Raw genomic sequence first — 15,139 nt, 5'->3', positions numbered from 1 at the left:
CATTAGTTGAAATAGTTACACTACAATCTATGTTACAGCAAGGCCCTGATGACACTTTCTCTTAAGGGGCTATGGCTGCTGATTGGCCCATGTGGTAAAGCAAGGTGTAAAATACAAAGTACACCTAGCATAGATTGTAGTGTAACTATTTCAACTAATGTACCCTTCTTAAACTTGAAGATTGTATACAAATGTAAGCAGACTGCAGAGTGTGCAGAAGTGTGCTGGGCCCATAACCCAGAGGTCGATGGATCAAAACCATCTTCTGTTAGGCATGAATTCATTTTTGCACCTCGCTTTATCGCATGGGCAAAACGGTTTCCATAGCCCTGTAAGAGAAAGTGTAATAAGGGCCCTACCGTAACATAGATATTACGGTAGCTAAGACTACTCCAGGGCCTTTCTTGTAGTTGAAGAGATGAGTGAACTGGCTGGCTTCAGCATGTAGCGTTGGTGGTATAGTGGTGAGCATAGGTGCCTTCCAAGCTGTTGACCTGGGTTTAAAACCTGGCCAATGTATGTGAGCTTGCTTTTGACATCCTACAAATCCCTGGAAGACAAGATGCATGAACAGTGAGGAGGAGGTGGATGAGAAAAGAGAGATTTTTCTTTCTAATGGATATTGCTCTATTTGAATCCGGATATCGGCGGATATCCATGGATATCTGGGTAGTGCTATGCGGATTTCAGCCCAGGTATCCAGAATCCGAATCCGGTCGATAGTGCTAAAAAGTTTGGATATCCGGGTTACCCAGATATCCGTAATCCGGATGAGCATCCCTGCTATCTAACCTACGCTGGGGGAATCTACTTATCTAATCTACACTGGGGGAACCTACTTATCTAATCTATACTGGTGGAATCTACCAATCTAATCTATACTGGTGGAACCTACATATCTAATCTATACTGGGGGAACCTACCTATCTAACCTATACTGAGGCACACTGAGGGGCTCAGTAACAATCTGCTGATGCTGCAGGCACAATGGTGGGGAGCTCATTAACAATCTGCTGGTGCTGCAGGCACAATGAGGGGCTCAGAAAATCTGCTGATGCTGCAGGCACAATGAGGGGCTCAGAAAATCTTCTGATGCTGCAGGCACAATGAGGGGCTCAGTAACAATCTGCTGATGCTGCAGGCACAGTGAGGGGCTCAGTAACAATCTGCTGATGCTGCAGGCACACTGAGGGGCTCAGTAACAATCTGCTGATGCAGCAGGCACAATGAGGGGCTCAGTAACAATCTGATGATGCAGCAGGCACAATGAGGGGCTCAGTAACAATCTGCTGATGCTGCAGGCACAATGAGGGGCTCAGTAACAATCTGCTGATGCAGCAGGCACAATGAGGGGCTCAGTAACAATCTTCTGATGCTGCAGGCACAGTGAGGGGCTCAGAAAATCTGCTGATGCTGCAGGCACAATGAGGGGCTCAGTAACAATCTGCTGATGCTGCAGGCACAGTGAGGGGCTCAGTAACAATCTGCTGATGCTGCAGGCACAATGAGGGGCTCAGTAACAATCTGCTGATGCTGCAGGCACAATGAGGGGCTCAGTAACAATCTGCTGATGCCGCAGGCACAATGAGGGGCTCAGTAACAATCTTCTGATGCTGCAGGCACAATGAGGGGCTCAGTAACAATCTGCTGATGCTGCAGGCACAATGAGGCGCTCAGTAACAATCTGCTGATGCTGCAGGCACACTGAGGGGCTCAGTAACAATCTGCTGATGCAGCAGGCACAATGAGGGGCTCAGTAACAATCTGATGATGCAGCAGGCACAATGAGGGGCTCAGTAACAATCTGATGATGCTGCAGGCACAATGAGGGGCTCAGTAACAATCTGCTGATGCAGCAGGCACAATGAGGGGCTCAGTAACAATCTTCTGATGCTGCAGGCACAGTGAGGGGCTCAGAAAATCTGCTGATGCTGCAGGCACAATGAGGGGCTCAGTAACAATCTGCTGATGCTGCAGGCACAATGAGGGGCTCAGTAACAATCTGCTGATGCTGCAGGCACAATGAGGGGCTCAGTAACAATCTGCTGATGCTGCAGGCACAATGAGGGGCTCAGTAACAATCTGCTGATGCCGCAGGCACAATGAGGGGCTCAGTAACAATCTTCTGATGCTGCAGGCACAATGAGGGGCTCAGTAACAATCTGCTGATGCTGCAGGCACAATGAGGGGCTCAGTAACAATCTGATGATGCTGCAGGCACAATGAGGGGTGCTCAGGTGTATAGTGGCCCCAGTATATGTACCCAGGTGTATAGTGGCCCCAGTATATGCAGCCAGGTGTATAGTGGCCCCAGTATATGCAGCCAGGTGTATAGTGGCCCCAGTACATGCAGCCAGGTGTATAGTGGCCCCAGTACATGTAGCCAGGTGTATAGTGGCCCCAGTACATGTAGCCAGGTGTATAGTGGCCCCAGTACATGTAGCCAGGTGTATAGTGGCCCCAGTACATGCAGCCAGGTGTATAGTGGCCCCAGTACATGCAGCCAGGTGTATAGTGGCCCCAGTACATGCAGCCAGGTGTATAGTGGCCCCAGTACATGCAGCAAGGTGTATAGTGGCCCCAGTACATGCAGCCAGGTGTATAGTGGCCCCAGTATATGCAGCCAGGTGTATAGTGGCCCCAGTATATGTACCCAGGTGTATAGTGGCCCCAGTATATGGAGCCAGGTGTATAGTGGCCCCAGTATATGCAGCCAGGTGTATAGTGGCCCCAGTACATGCAGCCAGGTGTATAGTGGCCCCAGTACATGCAGCCAGGTGTATAGTGGCCCCAGTACATGCAGCCAGGTGTATAGTGGCCCCAGTATATGCAGCCAGGTGTATAGTGGCCCCAGTATATGCAGCCAGCCAGGTGTATAGTGGCCCCAGTATATGCAGCCAGGTGTATAGTGGCCCCAGTTTATGCAGCCAGGTGTATAGTGGCCCCAGTATATGCAGCCAGGTGTATAGTGGCCCCCCACCTCCATAACATTGCGGCGGCGGTGGGCGGGACTTACCTCCTCCAGTGTTTCGGCGAGTGGACGCTGTGCCTATGCGTGCAGCTAGTCTGGTCTAGTGAAGACCAGACTAGCTGCAAGCAAGCAAGCACGAGGAGGAAGTAAGTCCCTCCCACCGCCGCCAGCCACCGCCGCAATGTTATGGAGGGAAGAGCCCAGACGAGCAGGGTGAGCAGAGAGCGGCGACACATAGCTGGCGCTGCTGCGACACATAAATGTGTCACGGCACACCGGTTGGGAACCTCTGCTGTATGTGATAGGGCTTGGACCAGTACAACAGAGTAACCAAGCAGCTCAGGGTGACCCAAACCACTTGGTATGTATATAGGAGGATAAAAGAGACCAAAAAGCAAAGCTTGGTGTAATTTTCCTTCTTAAAACAGAAGCAAATCTGCAATAATTCAGCTATAAGTGAACATTTGTGGTTACCCACAATGCACCACTACTAAATATGCAAATTATTCCTTTTCACCCTTGGTAAGTCAAGCAAGCCTATGGGCCTGATTCACAAAGCGGTGCAAACTGTTAAGCACGTGAAGTGCTGTTCGCAGACTTTTGCGCGCGCAAAGTGCCGCCATCGCGGTCTTTTGCGCGCGCAAAAGTCCACGATCGCACAAATCGCGGCAAATTGTGCACGCAAAAGACCGCAATAGCGCAAATCACAGCACTTTGCGCGCACAAAAGTCCACGAACGGCACTTTACGTGCTAACTGTTTAGCACACCTGTGCTAAACAGTTCGCACCGCTTCGTGAATCAAGTCCTATAGCTTTAAATTTTACATAGTCATATCAAACCCACATGTGGCAGTCTATTTCAGACTTTTGGTCCTCATCAGTACATAGCAGGGATTGATGGGGCTGTATGAGATAGGGCTTGGACCAGTACAACAAAGTAACCAAGCAGCTCAGGGTGACCCAACCCACTCGGAATGTATATAGGAGGATAAGAGACCAAAAAGCCCTCCTACTAAAAAAAGGAAAGCTTGGTGTAATTTTCCTTCTTAAAACAGAAGCAAATCTGCAATAATTCAGCTATAAGTGAACATTTGTGGTTACCCACTGCTACTGAATATGCAAATTATCCCTCTTTGCCCTTGGTTTGATATGGCACTACTTCTTCTTCTTGCTTGGACCAGCCCCTTCTTCTTGCTTGGACCGGCCCTGGGGGCAGGGCGCTACTTCTTCTTCTTGTTTGAAGGTTGAGGCACTTACTCTATTATATATATAGATATATATATTTTTTTCTGTGCACCAGTCACTTTTACAAATGATTTATCACTGCTCTGATCCTAGCTCCTGAAGAGATTTCCGATTATAATCGGTTTAAGAGGGTGGTTTTATACTTTTAATTCTTGATTTTTCTGGATAAGTCCTTAATAAACATTTACCTTTTTACATCATAATCGTATGAATTGTATTGTGTTTATATATTGTCTCTAAGAGAAGGCATTCTTTCTACAGATTTGCTAGTTTTGTTGTATAGCCTTTCAGGGACGCATTATCATGTGCAACTAATTAGCTCAATTGGTAGTTGTACTGGCATGATGAGAAAGCACACATGGGATGACCACTTGAGGAAAAGCAGCACACAAAATCAAAGCCCCCTCCGCCTCCTCTTCCTCCTTCAGGTGCAGCATCTTCAGCTGCTTTATCCCTTGCACCTTCACAGCCACCCTCCTCCACACCGCCTCTGCCCTTGAGCGGTTCCTGCTGCTCTGCCCGCAGCAGCCAGGTGTCCGTTAAGGAAATCTTTGAGCGGAAGAAGCCGATGTCTGCCAGTCACCCCCTTGCCCGACGTCTGACAGCTGGCTTGGTGGAACTGTCAGCTCGCCAGCTGTTACCATACCAGCTGGTGGACTCTGAGGCCTTCCGAAAATTTGTGGTGATTGGGACACCGTAGTGGAAGATACCAGGCCGCAATTATTTTTCTCAAAAGGCGATACCCAAACTGTACTGTGATGTTGAAAGGCAAGTGGTGTCAACTCTGGCACACAGCGTTGGGTCAAGGGTCCATCTGACCACGGATGCCTGGTCTGCAAAGCACTGTCAGGGTAGGTACATTACTTATACAGCACATTGGGTCAAGTTGGTGACCGCTGGCAAGCAGGAAGTACGTGGCTGTGCAGTGGACCTAGTTGTGACACCTCCATGGTTTGCAGGCAGGCCTGCTGCCACCTCCTCTTCTTCTTCTCCTACTTCTCCTGCTACATCCTCTTCGCTGTCATCCTCCTCCTCCTCCTTGTCTGAGTGGCAGTTCTACTCTACTCGATCTGGAATCTCATCTCCAGCTACACACCCCAAGCTCCCCAGGGCCTATACTGCATGTTAGGTACGACGTTGTCACGCCATCTTGGACATGTCTTGCCTCAAAGCCGAGAGTCACACTGGAGCAGCTCTCCTGGCTGCTCTGAACAAAAAGGAGGATCAGTGGCTGACCCTGCACCAACTGGAGATCGGCAATGTGGTGTGTGACAATAGCAGCAATCTCATTCGGCTTTGAGTTCGAGAAAGTTGACACATGTACCCTGCATGGCCCATGTGCTGAATCTAGTAATCCAAAGATTTGTGTGTAAGTACTAAGGCTTACAGGAGGTACTGAAGCAGTCCAGGAAAGTGTGTGGGCATTTCAGGAGGTCCTACACAGCCATGGCATGTTTGGCCGATTTTCAGCAGAGAAACAACTTGAAGGTGAGGCGCTTGATTTGCGATAGCCTGACTCGCTGCAATTCAATGCTCCTAATGTTTGACCACCTGATTCAACAGGAGAAAGCCGTTAACAAGTATCTGTACAGCTACGGTGCTAGGTCAGGCTGGACATTTTCTTGCCGAGGTACTGGACACTCATGCGTAATGCCTGCAGGCTCATGCATTCGTTTGAGGAGGTGACCAGCCTAGTGAGTCACAGTGAAGGCGCCATCAGTGACTTGATCCCATATGCTTCCTTCCTGGAGCGTGTTATGAGTAGAGTGGTGGATAGAGATGGCCCGAACGTTCCAGGCAAACTTTGGGTGGTTCTTTTTCGGAAATTTGATTCGCTCCCATAGTGCTCCATTAGGGTCAACTTTGACCCTCTACATCACAGTCAGCAGGCCCGTTGTAGCCAATCAGGCTACACTATCTTCTGGAGCCCCCCCACCCCTTATATAAGGCAGGCTGTGCCGGCCATTGTAGTTGTTCATGTTCCTGTAGTATTTAGTGAAGGGAAAGCTGCTGACAGACTTTCATAGGGAAAGATTAGTTAGGCTCTTGGAAGCTTGCTCCTGGCTGATTGTTATTCCTAAAATAGCACATCACAACAGCTCTTTTGAGAGCTAATCTTTTTAATTATTTTTTTTCCCCCTCTCTCTCTCTCTCTCTCTCTCTCTCTCTCTCTCTCTCTCTCTCTCTCTCTCTCTGATTTTGTCTTCCAGGGATTTGTAGGCTGTCAAAAGCAAGCTCACATACATTGGCCAGGAATCAAACCCAGATCAACTGCTTGGAAGGCAGCTATGCTCACCACTATTCCACCATTGGCCGGGAGTCGAGCTGAGGTCAACTAACATTACAGGCTGAAGCCAGCCATTTAACTCATCTCTTCAACTACAAGAAAGGCCCAGGAGTAGTCTTAGCTACCGTAATATATATGTTACGGCAGGGCCCTTATTACACTTTCTCTTACAGAGCTATGGAAACCGTTTTGCCCATGCGATAAAGCGAGGTGCAAAAATTAAATCATGCCTAGCAAGGGATGGTTTCAATCCATCAACCTCTGGGTTATGGGCCCAGCACACTTCTGCTGCGCCTCTCTGCAGTCTGCTTACATTTGTATACAATCTTCAAGTTTAAGAAGGGTACATTAGTTGAAATAGTTACACTACAATCTATGTTACAGCAAGGCCCTAATTAGGGATGATCGGAAAGAGCAAATTCCGTTCCGCCGGAATTTGCGGATTTCGCCAGCGCTTAATTCCGTCGCTATGAAAATTCGGCCGGATTTTTGCAAAACTCTGCGGCATTCCGGATTCTGGTGGAAACATTAAAGTAATCGCAAATGGAACCTTGTTTATGCTAAATGGTAGTCCATAGCACCTGTTGACTGTTTCCTTAGTCCCTTCCTCAAAGGAATTGTAGGATTTCAAAAGCCAGCTTATATACCTTGCCCAGGAATTGAATCCAGGTTTAGTGCTTGGTAGGCAGCTCTCCTCACCACTATACCACCACCAACACTACATGCTGAAGCCAGCCTAGCATGTACCATTATGATATATGCAAGAGAAAAATGAGCTTGCTTAGGGATTTGTAGGATGTCAAAACCCAACTCACATAAATTGGCCAGGAATCGAACCCAGGCCTACCACTTGGTATGCTGCTATCCTAACCATTATACCACCAACACAACACACTACAATGCTACATGCTGAAGCCAGCCTAGCATGTACCATTATGATATATCTGAGAGAAAAATTAGCTTGCTTAGGATTTGTAGGATGTGGAAAGCCAACTCACATACATTGGCCAGGAATTGACCGCAGGGCTATCGCTCTGTAGGCTGCTATCCTAACCATTATGCCACCACCACTACATGTTGAAACTTCTTGGAGCAGACTTACTTCCTTCCTCCAAAAGACACACATACTTCCCCATAAAATCATTTAACAGCAACTGCGTGCACAGTCTTTGTGGTACACAGTCTCTGTGGCACAATTGGTTATCCGTTTGGCTGTTAACTGAAAGGTTGGTGGTACAAGCCCACCCAGGCATGGCCTTGCCTTTTGTGTTCAATAGTTATCCGAAGAGAACTCCAGATAGCCATGTAGATTCATCTCTCTCTCTCTCGTGGGGATGGTCACTGTTTTTCGCAGAATTGTATTTTCCGCAATTTTGGATCGATTCCCGGCCAAGGTATGTAAGCTGGCATTTGAAATTCTACAATTCTCTGGAAGACAAGACCCTCCTCCTCCCGCCGGGAGGAGGAGGGTCTTGCCATAGTGATATAGCAGTTGTGACGGAACGGAATCATCAAATTTCGGCCGAAATCACGGAATTCTTAATTCTGCGGAATCCAGCGACCATCCCTAGCTTTAATGACACTTTCTCTTAAAGAGACACTGAAGAGAAAAAAAAAAATATGATATACTGAATTGGTTGTGTACTATGAATAATTACTAGAAGATTAGCAGCAAAGAAAATATTCTCATACTTTTATTTTCAGGTACCGTATATAGTGTTTTTTCTAACATTGCATCATTCTATAATATGTGCACATTACACAACACTCAGCATTCAAAATGAGTCTTTCAGAGCAGTCTGTGAAGTAATGACCTCTCCTCTAGCAGAGGAAAAGTAAATAGTGCAGGAACAGTTGAGATAATAAAAGTCAGATAACAGCCCTCTCCACGACTAACTTAGTCGGAGAGCTTAATGGCTTGTTTGCATAGGGATAACAACTGGAGTTTCTCAACTCTTCCTGTACTGAAAACAATTACACTGATGTATCTGATCTTAATGTTTTATTTCTTAGCTGTGCTACACATACAAATCATAATATCATCATTTTTTTTCGCTTCAGTGTCTCTTTAAGGGGCTATGGCCGCTGATTGGCCCATGTGGTAAAGCAAGGTGTAAAAAACAAAGTACACTTAGCAGAGGATGGTTTCAATCCATCAACCTCTGGGTTATTGGCCCAGCACACTTCCACTGCACCACTCTTCTGCCACACAGTGAATGCTTTGTTGTAGGAAAAAGTGGTGTTAAACTTCTTAGAGCAGACTTACTTCCTCCCGCCAATAGATACACATACATTCCCAAAAAAAATCATTTAGCAGAAATTGCATACACAATCTCTGTGGCACAATCAGTTAGCACATTCGGCTGTTAACTGAAAGGTTGGTGGTTCAAGCCCACCCAGGGACGGCCTTGCCTGTTGTGTTCAATAGTTGTCTGAAGAGAACATCAGATAGCCATTTAGCAGCAACTACATACACAGTCTCTGTAGCACAATCGGTTAGCACATTTGGCTGTTAATTGAAAGGTTGGTGGTTTAAGCCCACCCAGGGACAGCCTTGCCTTTTGTGTAGCTGCCACCTCCTCTCAAAGTCACAGCCAGCGCATGACCCGGATGGTGGCCGACTACATGGGGTCATTCAGTGGGCTTGACACCGGCATAGAGGAGTCTGTGGACCCCATGGAGTACTGGGTGGAGCGCTTGCACATCTGGAGTGAGCTGGCGCAGTACGCCCTGGAAGTATTGTCTTGCCCCCCTTCCAGCGTGCTGTCCGAGAAGTTCTTTAGTGCGGCCAGTGGCGTGGTCACTGAGAAGCGCTCTTGTCTGTCCACAGAGGGCGTGGACAGACTGATATTCCTTAAGATCAACCAGGCCTGGATTGAAGGCACCTGTTGTCAGCGAGAGGAGGACATGAGGTGCCTGGGAATTATTCTTTGACATCAACCTTCAGTCCCTGGGTCCTGATAATTTGGCATGGTTTTTCTATAGTTGCTGTGGTACTAACGCTAGGTACCATGGCCCGTGACATGCCTGCTGCTGCCACACGTCACTCCTCCTCCTGCTGCTGCTGTATTTATTTATTGTATTTATAAAGCGCCAACATATTACACAGTGCTGATTTTCATCCTCCTGCTGTCTGTGTTCCCACCACTAGGGTCAACAGAATTATGCGCTGCTGCCATGTGCCACTAGCTATTATGCCACTACAATAGCTATATACTGTTGTAAAAAAAATAATTCTGAGGTCTCTGGGTTGAAAAATGTGCTGTCCCAGTTGTGCATTGGACACAATGTGGGCTTCACGACTGCTGTCCGGAATCTCCTGATGTTGGTGTATATTTACAGCTGTGGTACCAACGCTAGGTACCATGGCCCAGTTACATTGCCTGCTGCCACACGTCACTCCTCCTCCTGCTGCTGCTGTATTTATCCTCCTGCTGTCTGTGTTCCCACCGCCAGGGTCCACAGAATACATTGCCTGCTGCCACATGTCACTCCTCCTCCTCCCACTGTGTTTATCCTCCTGCTGTCTGTGTTCCCACCACCAGGGTCCACAGAATTATGCGCTGCTGCCATGCATGACTAGCTATTATGCCACAAATTTAGCTATGCTGGTGTAATGATCCGCACAGGCAGACAGCTGTTTGACCATTCCTTAAATCTGTGGGCTGCAGGTCTCTGGAAAAGAGACCTGTCTTCGCTTTGCAAGTTTCAGAGTTGCTCTGCTGAGGTATTTGCATACACTCGTCAGGAGACGCGAAACGGCCGTCGCTCGCCACCTCTGTGCCTACCACCCACCTCCTTTCCACTGACCCACTACAGCATGGACACGTAAGAACTGCCACAATGGTCCCTCACTTTATATTTGACTATGCATGTTGATGCGATTTCTTGCATATTGGATTGCTACTAGAGGTGTACCGAACGGTTAGCCGGCGAACGGTTCCAGGCGAACATTGGGGCTTCGCGTTCGCCTGCGCCAGCCGAACTTTTCCGGAAGTTCGATTCGCCCCATAATGCACTATGAGGGTCAACTTTGACCCTCTGCATCACAGTCAGCAGGCACATTGTAGCCATTCAGGCTACAGTAAGCCCTGGAGCCCCACCCCCCCTTATATAAGGCAGCCTCCGGCGGCCATTACAGTCACTAGTGTGTCTGCTAGAGAGAGGAAAGGGACAGCTGCTGCAGACTTTTTCTCTTAGGGACAGATTAGTTAGGTTCTAGGCTGCTTTGCTTGTTCCTGACTGATTAATATTGCTTTTAAAGCACCCAGCAACAGCTCTTTTCAGAGCTCAACCTGTACATTTTTTTTTCCTGACACTTTTGTTGCATGCACAGCCTTGCTAATTGATAGTGTGTGTGCCACTGCCAGCAGCCCAGCACATTCAGTGACTGACTGCCTGTGTGTGTGACAGGGAGCTGCACATTGTACTACCCAGTACTGCATATACCCCAGTACCTGTTGTGTTTACTTAACCCACCTCATCACTGCATATACCTAGCTTTGTGTTGAGTGAACCCAGCTCACTGCATCTAACTACCTCTTGTGTTGAGTGTGAACCCACCTGGCCACCTCACTGCATCTAACTACCTGTTGTGTTGAGTGAGAACCCACCTCACTGCATCTTAAGTACCTTTACTGTTGAGTGAACCCAGCTCGCTGCATCTAACTACCTGTTGTGTTGAGTGTGAACCCACCTGGCCACCTCACTGCATCTAACTACCTGTTGTGTTGAGTGAGAACCCACCTCACTGCATCTTAAGTACCTTTACTGTTGAGTGAACCCAGCTCACTGCATCTAACTACCTGTTGTGTTGAGTGTGAACCCACCTGGCCACCTCACTGCATCTAACTACCTGTTGTGTTGAGTGAGAACCCACCTCACTGCATCTTAAGTACCTTTACTGTTGAGTGAACCCAGCTCACTGCATCTAACTACCTGTTGTGTTGAGTGTGAACCCACCTGGCCACCTCACTGCATCTAACTACCTGTTGTGTTGAGTGAGAACCCACCTCACTGCATCTTAAGTACCTTTACTGTTGAGTGAACCCAGCTCACTGCATCTAACTACCCAGTACCTGTTGTGTTTACTTAACCCACCTCATCACTGCATATACCTAGCCTTGTGTTGAGTGAAGCCAGCTCACTGCATCTAATTACCTGTTGTGTTGAGTGTGAACCCACCTGGCCACCTCACTGCATCTAACTACCTGTTGTGTTGAGTGAGAACCAACCTCACTGCATCTTAAGTACCTTTACTGTTGAGTGAACCCAGCTCACTGCATCTAACTACCTGTTGTGTTGAGTGTGAACCCACCTGGCCACCTCACTGCATCTAACTACCTGTTGTATTGAGGGAGAACCCACCTCACTGCATCTTAAGTACCTCTACTGTTGAGTGAACCCAGCTCACTGCATCTAACTACCCAGTACCTGTTGTGTTTACTTAACCCACCTCATCACTGCATATACCTAGCCTTGTGTTGAGTGAACCCAGCTCACTGCATCTAATTACCTGTTGTGTTGAGTGTGAACCCACCTGGCCACCTCACTGCATCTAACTACCTGTTGTGTTGAGTGAGAACCCACCTCACTGCATCTTAAGTACCTTTACTGTTGAGTGAACCCAGCTCACTGCATCTAATTACCTGTTGTGTTGAGTGTGAACCCACCTGGCCACCTCACTGCATCTAACTACCTGTTGTGTTGAGTGAGAACCCACCTCACTGCATCTTAAGTACCTTTACTGTTGAGTGAACCCACCTCACTGCATCTAACTACCTGTTGTGTTGAGTGAGAACCCACCTCACTGCATCTTAAGTACCTTTACTGTTGAGTGAACCCAGCTCACTGCATCTAACTACCCAGTACCTGTTGTGTTTACTTAACCCACCTCATCACTGCATATACCTAGCCTTGTGTTGAGTGAACCCAGCTCACTGCATCTAAATACCTGTTGTGTTGAGTGTGAACCCACCTGGCCACCTCACTGCATCTAACTACCTGTTGTGTTGAGTGAGAACCCACCTCACTGCATCTTAAGTACCTTTACTGTTGAGTGAACCCAGCTCACTGCATCTAATTACCTGTTGTGTTGAGTGTGAACCCACCTGGCCACCTCACTGCATCTAACTACCTGTTGTGTTGAGTGAGAACCCACCTCACTGCATCTTAAGTACCTTTACTGTTGAGTGAACCCAGCTCACTGCATCTAACTACCTGTTGTGTTGAGTGTGAACCCACCTGGCCACCTCACTGCATCTAACTACCTGTTGTGTTGAGTGAGAACCCACCTCACTGCATCTTAAGTACCTTTACTGTTGAGTGAACCCAGCTCACTGCATCTAATTATCTGTTGTGTTGAGTGTGAACCCACCTGGCCACCTCACTGCATCTAACTACCTGTTGTGTTGAGTGAGAACCCACCTCACTGCATCTTAAGTACCTTTACTGTTGAGTGAACCCAGCTCACTGCATCTAACTACCTGTTGTGTTGAGTGTGAACCCACCTGGCCACCTCACTGCATCTAACTACCTGTTGTGTTGAGTGAGAACCCACCTCACTGCATCTTAAGTACCTTTACTGTTGAGTGAACCCAGCTCACTGCATCTAACTACCTGTTGTGTTGAGTGTGAACCCACCTGGCCACCTCACTGCATCTAACTACCTGTTGTGTTGAGTGAGAACCCACCTCACTGCATATAGCTAGCATACCCCCGAGATGGACAAAATGGACAAACCAGGTAGTGGAAGAGGTAGAGGCAGACCCAGAGGAAGGCCACCAGGCACCGGCAGGTCTGTGGCTGTGCGAGGTGGTGTTGCTGTGATTTCATGCGGACCTGCCCCAAAATACAGTGCTCAGAAGAAGGCACGTGCCATCACTTCCCAAAATCGTGAGGAGGTGATTGAGTATTTAACACAGAACACCTCATCTCCCGCAGCCACCAGCACTACAACAAGCACCACATCCGCTGCATTTGACACTTCGCAGAAGTTATTTGGTGGTGGTGGTGAAATCACTGATTCCCAGCCACTACTGCAACAACAACAAGAAGGCGCAGGTACACCACCTCATACGTCTAAATTAGGTGACGATAGTATGGACGTAATGTGTGTGGATGGGGATGATGTTGGACCACCTGAAGTTGGTGCACTTGAGGAGGTGTCTGAGGAAAGCGCAGCTGGCCAGGAGGATTATGATGACGATTTTACGGATACCACATATGTTCCCGGTAGAGGAGATGACCAGGGGGACAGTTCAGAGGAGGAGTCAGAGAGGAGTAGGAGGAGACGACTCCATGATAGAAGCAGAGGGAGCTCGTCCTCAGAAACAGCTGGGGGCAGTGTCCGGTGCCATGTATCGCCAGCTATGGCCAGGGAGCACACATGCCCTTCAACGTCAGCTGCTGTTGATGCCACCGTAGCGCCATCACCCCAGGGGGGCTCAGCGGTTTGGAAATTTTTTCACTTGTGTGTCTCAGATCGGAGCAAAGCCATCTGTTGTCTCTGCCAGCAAAAATTGAGCCGTGGAAAGGCCAACTCTCACGTAGGGACAAGTGCCTTACGAAGGCACCTGGAGAGAAGGCACAAACAGCTATGGCAAGAACACCTGAGTAAAAGCAGCACTCCTCAAAAGACAAGCCAAACTCCTTCTCCTCTTCCTCCTTCAGGTGCATCGTCTTCATCCACTTTCTCCCTTGCACCTTCACAGCCACCCTCCTCCACACCGCCTCTTCCCTTGAGCGGTTCCTTCTCCTCTGCCCACAGGAGTACCCAGCTGTCCGTGAAGGAAGTATTTGAGCGGAAGAAGCAAATGTCTGCCAGTCACCCTCTTGCCCGGCGTCTGACAGCTGGCGTGGCGGAACTATTAGCTCGCCAGCTATTACCATACAAGCTGGTGGAGTCTGAGGCTTTCCGTAAGTTTGTGGCCATTGGTACACCGCAGTGGAAGATACCAGGCCGCAATTATTTTTCTCAAAAGGCCATACCCAAACTGTACCGTGCAGTTGAGAGGCAAGTGGTGTCATCTCTGGCACACAGCGTTGGGTCAAGGGTCCACCTGACCACGGATGCCTGGTCTGCCAAGCACGGGCAGGGCCACTACATTACATACACAGCCCATTGGGTCAACCTGGTGACTGATGGCAGCAAGCAGGGAGTACGTGGCTGTGCAGAGGACCGACTTGTCACACCTCCACGGCTTGCAGGCAGGCCTCCAGCCACCTCCTCTCCACCTGCTATCACCGCTTCGCTGACGTCATCCTCCTCCTCCTCCTCCTTGGCTGGTGCCGCCATCTCCTCCCCAGCTACACAGCCCCAGCACCCCAGGGCCTATGCTGCATGCCAGGTGCGACGGTGTCATGCAGTGTTAGACATGTCTTGCCTGAAAGCGGAGAGTCACACTGGAGCAGCTCTCCTGGCTGCTCTTAACAAACAGGTGGAGCAATGGCTGACCCCGCACAAGCTTGAGATCGGCAACGTGGTGTGTGACAACGGCAGCAATCTCATTGCTGCGTTGAATTTGGGAAAGCTGACACACATACCCTGCATGGCACATGTGCTTAATCTGGTCGTGCAAAGATTTGTGTCCAAGTACCCAGGCTTAGAGGACGTCCTGAAGCAGGCCAGGAAGTTG

The sequence above is a fragment of the Hyperolius riggenbachi genome, chromosome 7, assembly GCF_040937935.1.
Source record: "Hyperolius riggenbachi isolate aHypRig1 chromosome 7, aHypRig1.pri, whole genome shotgun sequence".
NCBI lineage: Eukaryota > Metazoa > Chordata > Amphibia > Anura > Hyperoliidae > Hyperolius > Hyperolius riggenbachi.
The sequence above is the reverse complement of the archived record's forward strand: the minus strand, read 5'-3'. Positions refer to the sequence as shown.